An 8,731-nucleotide genomic window follows, 5' to 3' on the forward strand; every position below is an offset into this window, starting at 1 on the left:
TTCATTTGATTGAACCAATGTGTGCAATGTGTTCCGATTTGCGAATCGTTCATTTGATTGAACCAATGTGTGCAATGTGTTCCGATTTGCGAATCGTTCATTTGATTGAACCAATGTGTGCAAATTAGTGATGGGTCGATGGAAAGATCAGACTGAACTTTGAGTTTCTTTCAGCAAAAGGACTAATAGGCTATGCTATTTCATTCCTTGAACTACGTTCACACAGCAATTTCTGATCATACTCTAAGCCATTATCATTATGATACAGCGAGGCAAAGATAAATGATAAGAAACAAAAATGTGTCTACCTCTCGATTCTCAAGTCATTCATTTGTCACGTGACAAATGTAAAACGAACAAATAGTTCATAAAAAATTATTGAAGGACACAATGATTCTAGTGCTGGTGTAAACATAAACATTAAAACCCATTATAAACGTGATATAAACATGATTTGTAGTCGTGTCCTTTTTTCTTTCACTTTCTCAACGAAACAGCATCACACACCAAGGCCTTGAGTGAGCAGAGGCCGGAGGTCTAGAGTGAACCACAGCCGGCTTGAGTGAGGAGATGCGGGCGGCTTGAGAATGGCTCGGCCGGCGGGTTCTACGAAGGAGCAACTTTCGGCAACCACATGTGACGACCCCGGGCTGGACGCCGCTTCATCCACGGTGAAAGCCGATCCAGCGATCCACAGTGCAAAGTTGATGTATTTCCTCAGCGACCAGCATGGATCAGCCCCAGGCATGACGAAGCGGATATCGTCCTCTTCTGGAAGGCCAAACAAAGTAGTTTTGCTTTCACAGTGAAACACACAGCCTCTATACGACATGGCGGCGGCAGCAACAACAATACTACAACGAGAATAAAAGGTTTGCCTTCTTTCTTTGCGTGAACATTTGGGCAGCGTTATGCAAATCTTCCCATGTAGTGATGTAGAGATGTGGGGGCGTGTTAGAACGAGCCGTTTCGGGGGGTTTGGTTGACTCAACTTTTATAAAGAATATCTCTTTGGATTTCAGACTAGTCTTTGCAAGATCTTCTTTATGCACCAAGAGCTTGTAACACTCCAAAGAGAAAGGAAAAATTTAAATCGCATCATATGATCCATATAGAGTGGATTTTTTTATTTCTCATAGTATTATATATTTAATTTATAGAACTGGCTTGCTGAAAAGTGCCTAAAACAACTCTAAAAGCCAACAAACCAGATTTACTGTGCTGGAAAACCTGCTAAAACTGTTACAGGTTTGTTGTGTGTGTGTGCAGGTTGTGAATATGAATACAGCTATGGAAAGAATCAATGACTTTGAACCAGTTCATTGAAGTGAATCGACTCACTCACTTGAAGTGAATCTTAGTGTTAACTCTGACGTTACTGGTTGGTAAGCCTGCATTTATACTGCTTACCACTTGGTGACACTGTTAATCAGTTTATGTATGCTTAAAGTCACTGAACAGTCTTGTTATACAAATACCTATTTAGTGTGGCTCTATATTAATATGCAGGGGCGTCGGACTGGGGGTAAAACCAGTACTGATTACCAGGGCCCCAAAGGAAGAGAGGGCCCTTGAAAAGTCTGGAATATATTTTATTTTACCTGGATATTTTCATGGGGGCCCATCAGGACTGCCTATGCATAGGGCCCGGGATCTTGTGCAGCGCCCCTGTTAATATGTACTAATTATTAAAGTTATGACATGAACTCTAGAAGTTCTAGGAATAGCTGGAACATCCGGAATTCTGCATTGCACTCGATTTTATAAGCGGACTTGCATTATTTTTTAACAGGCACATCATTTTTGTCTAAAGTGAAACAAATCTCTAAACTGTCAGAACTGTTCCTGTTCTAGACATGAAGGCACCCTGAGGGCACACAAGGTGAAATGTTCTGGGGCTGAAGTACCTTTTTAAGATGTGATACATGCGATCAGGCTACTCTGTAACCAAACCTTCCTGTGTGAGGTGCCTCCTGGCTTCATCAACCTGGTCAGTATTCTGATCACGTGACCTCGGCGAGCTCAGGATCACCGGGTGGCCGTCGGGGATGACTTTTGCACCTCAGTGGAGAATTTTCCACATTAGCTGTGTTAAGCTATCTGCAGCACACCTCTGAATGTGTTAAAGAGAACTTTAATGATGTTTAGGTGTAAGAACAATGGGGTACAATTTAGCAAAGTCTGTCTAAAGTGGAAAATGCGTACACTCTGTGCTAAACATGACTCAGAATTGGGAACAAATTATATGATTTTTTTACTATTTCAGAGAACATGATTGCAACAAGCAGGGTTTGAAATAATATTCTGTTATATTTAATAACAAATCGAGTGGTCTGATATAACACAATTTTCATTCCTCATATTGAAACAAATAGAAGGCATGCTGCTACACGCTGAAGCTAAGTCACATAATGGGATTTGCAAGCTTGAATCAGATATGTAACTCTTGCTGAGTTTGGGGGTGGAAAGAGTAGCTGGAAGAAAAATATAGCAAACGTCTTTATCTACCAAGAAGGTGTTTGTCATAATCATGATGTAGGGCTAAATTTGTGAGTCTTAACCACCTGGGGTCTTTAAATCTGGACAGATATGAGAGTTTATCTCTGAAAATGGAATATAGTATTATCGTTAGTGGTGCTTGCTATATTTGAAGTTTGTATCAAACTTGGGCGCATAGTTCATCCAGCACCTCATGAAATAAGATGCTTCATATTGCATGGATGTTTGAGGAGAGCTGTGCTATTACTTTTCTAAACAATTGGACTTATCATTTAAGTCTGTCAAATGATAAAATGGGGAAAATGGCTTTAAGGAGAGGCCCAAACTATCACATACTGTTGCAGACACTTAGAAAACCCAAGCAAATGCATAATTAACATGCTTAAAATAACCATTAAAAAACTTAAGTTTATATATTATATATTTATATAATTTATTTAATAATTTAATGTTTTTTTAAATACTGTTTATCATATAATAATATGTATTTACTTTATATATTTAAAGTATCATACTTTACACAAACAGAGGTATGTATGTAATATATAATAAACATACTATATAATTTAATTAATAATTTTATTACATTTAACCTAATTGATATGATATTTTATACATGTCCTTAAACTAATATACCAGCAGGACAAAGGTATGAACTGCATAGTCACTAAGTTGAATGATGTTATATATAATAATACTTATTTCTAATATTTTACACAGAGGTGTGATATTTGATATTTATTATTTACATAATAAACATACATTTTTTATATATATATATATATATATATATATATATACATATATATATATATATATATATATATATATATATATACTATACAAAAGTACTATATATATATATATATATATATATATATATATATATATATATATATATATATATATATATACTATACAAAAGTACTATTATATATATATATATATATATATATATATATATATATACACACACAAAAGTATATATACAAAAGTATATATATATATATATATATATATATATATATATATATATATATATATATATATATATATACTTTTGTACATAGTTTGTGTTTTATTATTATTTAAGCATATTTATTTATTTATAGATTTATAATATTTAATCATATTTAACACAGACAAAGGTGTGATATCACGTAACATTAACTTGAATGTCAGTTTGTACCTTTGTCCTGCTGGTATATTTGCAGTTTAAGGGCATTTATATTTGCTCAGCCTACACACTGAGGTAGATCCTTGCATGTTCTTGGTGGCTGGGTAATGACCAAAGGTTTTACTCACGCTGACATTGTCCTTACACTGAACTTGATGACTGCAAGGTGACCATGTATGTCCTCAAATTGCATAAATGTAAAACTAAACCTCACACGTTTTTAAATTATAGCCAACAGGGACAAGAACATGTTAAATCAGCAGTTATGGCTGAAACTGATGAGGTTCTAAAAAAATGAAAAAACAAACCCTTGGAACATTTTATTTTGATTGCAATTAAAAGTGAGTTTAACTTCAGAATAAATGGTCAGTATTCTAACCCTCTCATTGTGATTATTCCAACTGGTAAAATTGTTTTTTTCACGTGGTCTATCAAGGTAAACAAGGTCAGGAGGTACATTTCTGCACACCTGTAGTAAGACACAGAGCTCCCCACGATCAGATAATGCCAGCAGAAATATGGGCAGTTTTGTTGTCAGGTAAGCAAAGCAAACAGTTCATGTTTCCAGTAACTCATGACACTAAAGCTGAAAGGAGGGCATGTCAGGAAGGCCAGCGGGTGTTTATCATACGTCAGATGCTATTATTTATTCAGAATGATGACCATGTAACTCATTGAGCTGAAGTAATGGAAAATATAATGCATTGAAAAAACATTAAATACTTTAAGTGCTACCACTCAGGAAAGGAACAGGGTTATTATTGTTAACAAAAAATAAAACCATGCAAATTTCATTCCTTCAACAGAATATATATATATATATATATATATATATATATATATATATATATATATATATATATATATATATATATATATATATATATATATATATATATATATATAATGTATGTATTAGGGCTGTCAAATGATTAATCACGATTAATCACATCCAAAATAAAAGTTTTGTTTACATAATATATGTGTGTATACTGTGTATATTTATTATGTATATATAAATACACACACATGCATGTATATATTTAAGAAGAATATGTTATGTTTATATATTAAATATATTTATATATAATATAAAATATAAGAATATAAATATATAAATGTATATACATGTAAATATTTTCTAAATATATAATTTATGTATGTGTATTTATATATACATAATAAATATACCCTGTACACATACATATATTATGTAAACAAAACTTTTATTTTGGATGTGATTAATCGTGATTAATCATTTGACAGCCCTAGTATGTATATGAAGAGTTCAGATGCAGAATGAGCATTTTTATCAGGCACGTATGTGTAGGTTCAGTAATTATAGGTTCTTTTCATTGCCATTAATAAGTGAAATAACTGAACATAAACATAAAAGCTTGAAAAAAATGCACATTTTAGAAGAAAATTTCAGATGGCACTTAGAGGCTTTTGCATCTGAACTCTTCATTCATATATATATATAAACCTTACACTTATTTTATTTCAGATAGTTGCAAAGCTTGTTTTCATTTAAATTAACATGATGTACTAAAATAACTAAAATGGAATTAAAAATGAATAAAAAAATAGACATTTAAAACAGCATTTAAACTATATAGACATATTTAAAACTAAAAAATGACAAAACACAAATTACTAAAACATTAACTAAAATTAAACTAAATTAAAAGAAAATATAAAAATAAAACTTAATTCAAAATATTTCTAAAAACTTGAATAGCATCTCTATAAAAATAACATAATGATGGTTAATATATGAGGTTTGTTATTATAAAACTTTTTAATTTTTATGAAATTCAAAAGACACTATAATTTTCTGTCTCTCATTTGATCGTAAACTGGTGTGTGAACTTAGGCCCAGAATAAACAGATGTAATCTGTAAAATCAATTCTTGCTGTTCTTTGAATGCAATTGAAATATGTGCAGTTACGCAATTTGTGGCATTGAACCTTGTGCCAAATGTCATGTCAAATGTGAGCGGTGTTCACCCTGCTCTAAAATAGAAGAAATCCCCTTTACATAATAGAATTTACACATTTGGCAAACTATTTTGTTCTCCACAGTGCATGCAAGGTTTACTTTTTTATAGTTTTGTTTCCAGTAACATATTTCTAGTGCCATGATATAAGGTGTATATAATTTAAAGGGATAGTTCACCCCGAAATTAAAATTTCATTTTGAACAGAATTTTCATTTTTGGGGTGAACTGTCCCCTTAAGAGACAATTTACATTGTTTAGCTGCTTTAATACTAGGTGAGTACCCAATTATACACTTTAGTAACAGACTGTCCAAATCCAAGTGAACATTCCTAAGACGGAGACAAAAAACAAAGCACAGCGGACCAATCTGGCAGAGATATCCAGAGAGATGCCAGGAGAGAGTGGTTGTCATGATGCTGTTGATATGGATGGATTTATTTAGTCTTGAAAACACTTCAGCACATTGCTGGTCTTTAGATTTAGATGCATAGGGTTATCACTTGACTAGAGCAGGCTGCTCTTATCTCAGACTTACAGTAGTGAGCAAAAATGATGAACCCTGACTACCGAGTAAAGTAAGTTTCTGTTACTTTAGTCTCAAACTAACATAATAGTTTAATCCCAAACATACGGATGATAAAACCATTCGTCTTGTGTGAGGGGATGCTATGGGTGTGAAAACAGCAAGATATGGTGTGACAAAAAATATTGCACATCTAAACATGGTGTTCTGAAAATACAGTATTTCAGTTTGATTTGCAAAAGTCTTGTTTTTTTTGCCAAACGAGAGAATATTTCTGCCAAATGGTTTGTGGCCAGACATAAAACAAGGAAACAGTTTATATGATATAAACTGAGAAATAAACAACAAAGGTCTGTATGGATCATCAATCCATGTGTGGAATAAAATAATTTATACTACCGAGCAAAAATTTGGGGTCAGTAAGATTATTATTATTATTTTTTAATTAATACTTTTATTTAGCAAGCATGCATTAAATTGTCAAAAGTGACATTTAAGTTGTTCTTTTGAACTTTCTAAGAGGGAAAGTTCTTAGAAAGTTGAACTGTTCTTCAAATAGTCTAGAGGAAAATGTATTGTAGTTTCCATAAACATATTAAGCAACAGCAAAAATAGTAAATGTTTCTAGAGCGTCAAATCAGCATTTTAGAATGATTTCCTTAGGATCATGTTTTACACTGAAGACTGAAGTTATGATGCTGAAAATTCAGCTTTGCATCACAGAAATAAATGTTAAAATATGTTAAAACAGAAAACAGTAAATATATTTCACAATATTGTTTTATTTAAGTTTTGATCAAATAAATAAAGCACTGGTGAGTATGACTTTTGAACAGCAGTGTATGTGGATTAAAATGTAAATTAAATTAAATCTTTCTGTTGGTTCCATATACCCAGATCAATCAGTTCACATTTTAATCAGCATGTATTTGTTTTATTGTTTTGAAATTGTGTATTATGTACTGTTTCTGGTCACTGCATAATTATAATCTATAATTATAGGTGTAATTATACTCTGTTTTTCACTGCCGCACATAAAGTACAATAAATCCTGCTGGCCCCAGGCATATAATTATGATTCTATTCTATTCATTTATATTCTCTTCTACTGGGAATGCATTGACAGTGATGTTTAACTTCTGAGTTTTCTACTCACATTTCTTAATCTAGACGGGTCTTGTTGAAATTCATCAGTGACCTTTACATTCCATTAATTTAGAGCAGTTCAACAAACTCTCACTTTCTATCAGCTGATCTGTACTTACTGAACTTAATGTGACTGAATTTAACTCCAAAAACTGCCTGGTTACTCTTTCAAATTTACTTGTTTATCTGCATGCTTTGGTTGGTTCTCGTGAGAATGGTATTTTTGTAGTACACTTCTACAGTGAATGTGTCATTCATGATCTACAAGCACCTATAAAAAAGGACATCACAAGTCAGATAATGCTGTCTGACGAGACATATAAATCAGTTATCTGTAAGAGCATGTCGGACCTTTGAAAGTGTCTTAAAAACAAATATATGCTTCAAAATACAGGTCCATAAGGTCACTAAAGACAACAAGCCTGCATAAGTAGCACAGGGTAGTAAACACATTCACTTTTGAAATAATTTTTGTTCCTTTGTCAGAGGGAGACAAGAACATCCAATTCAAAACCACAAAGGACTCAGTTTTGATTTCTTGTAAACTGATTTCTTAGATCCTGCCCAAGGCTAGAAGCTTTACAAGTTCAGGTTTTCAGAAACAGCTACTTTGGAGTTCACAATAAACATTCTTAGTCCTCTTATTCTTAGACATTCTTGTTGGCAAGCAGAATAATAACTCTCAAATGAACTTTTCTTTTCTTGTTTTCTCAAGTCCCCTGAGAAGCACTACTGAGCACAGAGCACCAGGGGATCTTGTTAGGGGTCAGTTTGTGGATCGTGTTGATGCCTTGGGGTGTAAGCATGTTATGGTGTCCCGGTTGGCCAGCTGAGAGCAGCTTCCCATCATCCCGATAGCTCTCAGTATGAAGCCATGCCATCTGACTTCTCCGTGCTAAGGCTTATGCTGCATGTAAGAAAAAAAGTTTTAATTTTGTTTTCTTTATGCAGGCATTCTACCATTAATAAATAAATAAATAAATAAAGTTTTAAGTTTTGTTAAATGCACTTTTAAATCATATACTCCTGTAAGGTTTTCCAGTGGTTCTTTGGAGTCCTTCTATTATAATCTTATGGCTGTATAGGGTTTTCAATTGTTATAATGGTTCTTATGAGATATAAGTTTTTAATGTTCTTTTTTAGGTTTCTCAAGTCAGTGTTATGGTTTCCGCATCTTTAAAGCACTTTAAAGCATATTTTACCACATACTTCACACACACATGCTGGGTTTCCATGTTTTATGGGGACATTCCATAGAAACTGTATATTCTATTGCCTTAAACCAAAGCTACCCCCTTCAGAAAACTTTCAGCATTTTTAAAAACTTCATTCTGTATGATTTAAGCTTGTTTCCTCATGGGGACAAAAAAATGGCCACACAAG

The sequence above is a fragment of the Cyprinus carpio genome, chromosome B11 (genome assembly GCF_018340385.1).
Source record: "Cyprinus carpio isolate SPL01 chromosome B11, ASM1834038v1, whole genome shotgun sequence".
NCBI classification, from domain to species: Eukaryota; Metazoa; Chordata; class Actinopteri; order Cypriniformes; family Cyprinidae; genus Cyprinus; species Cyprinus carpio.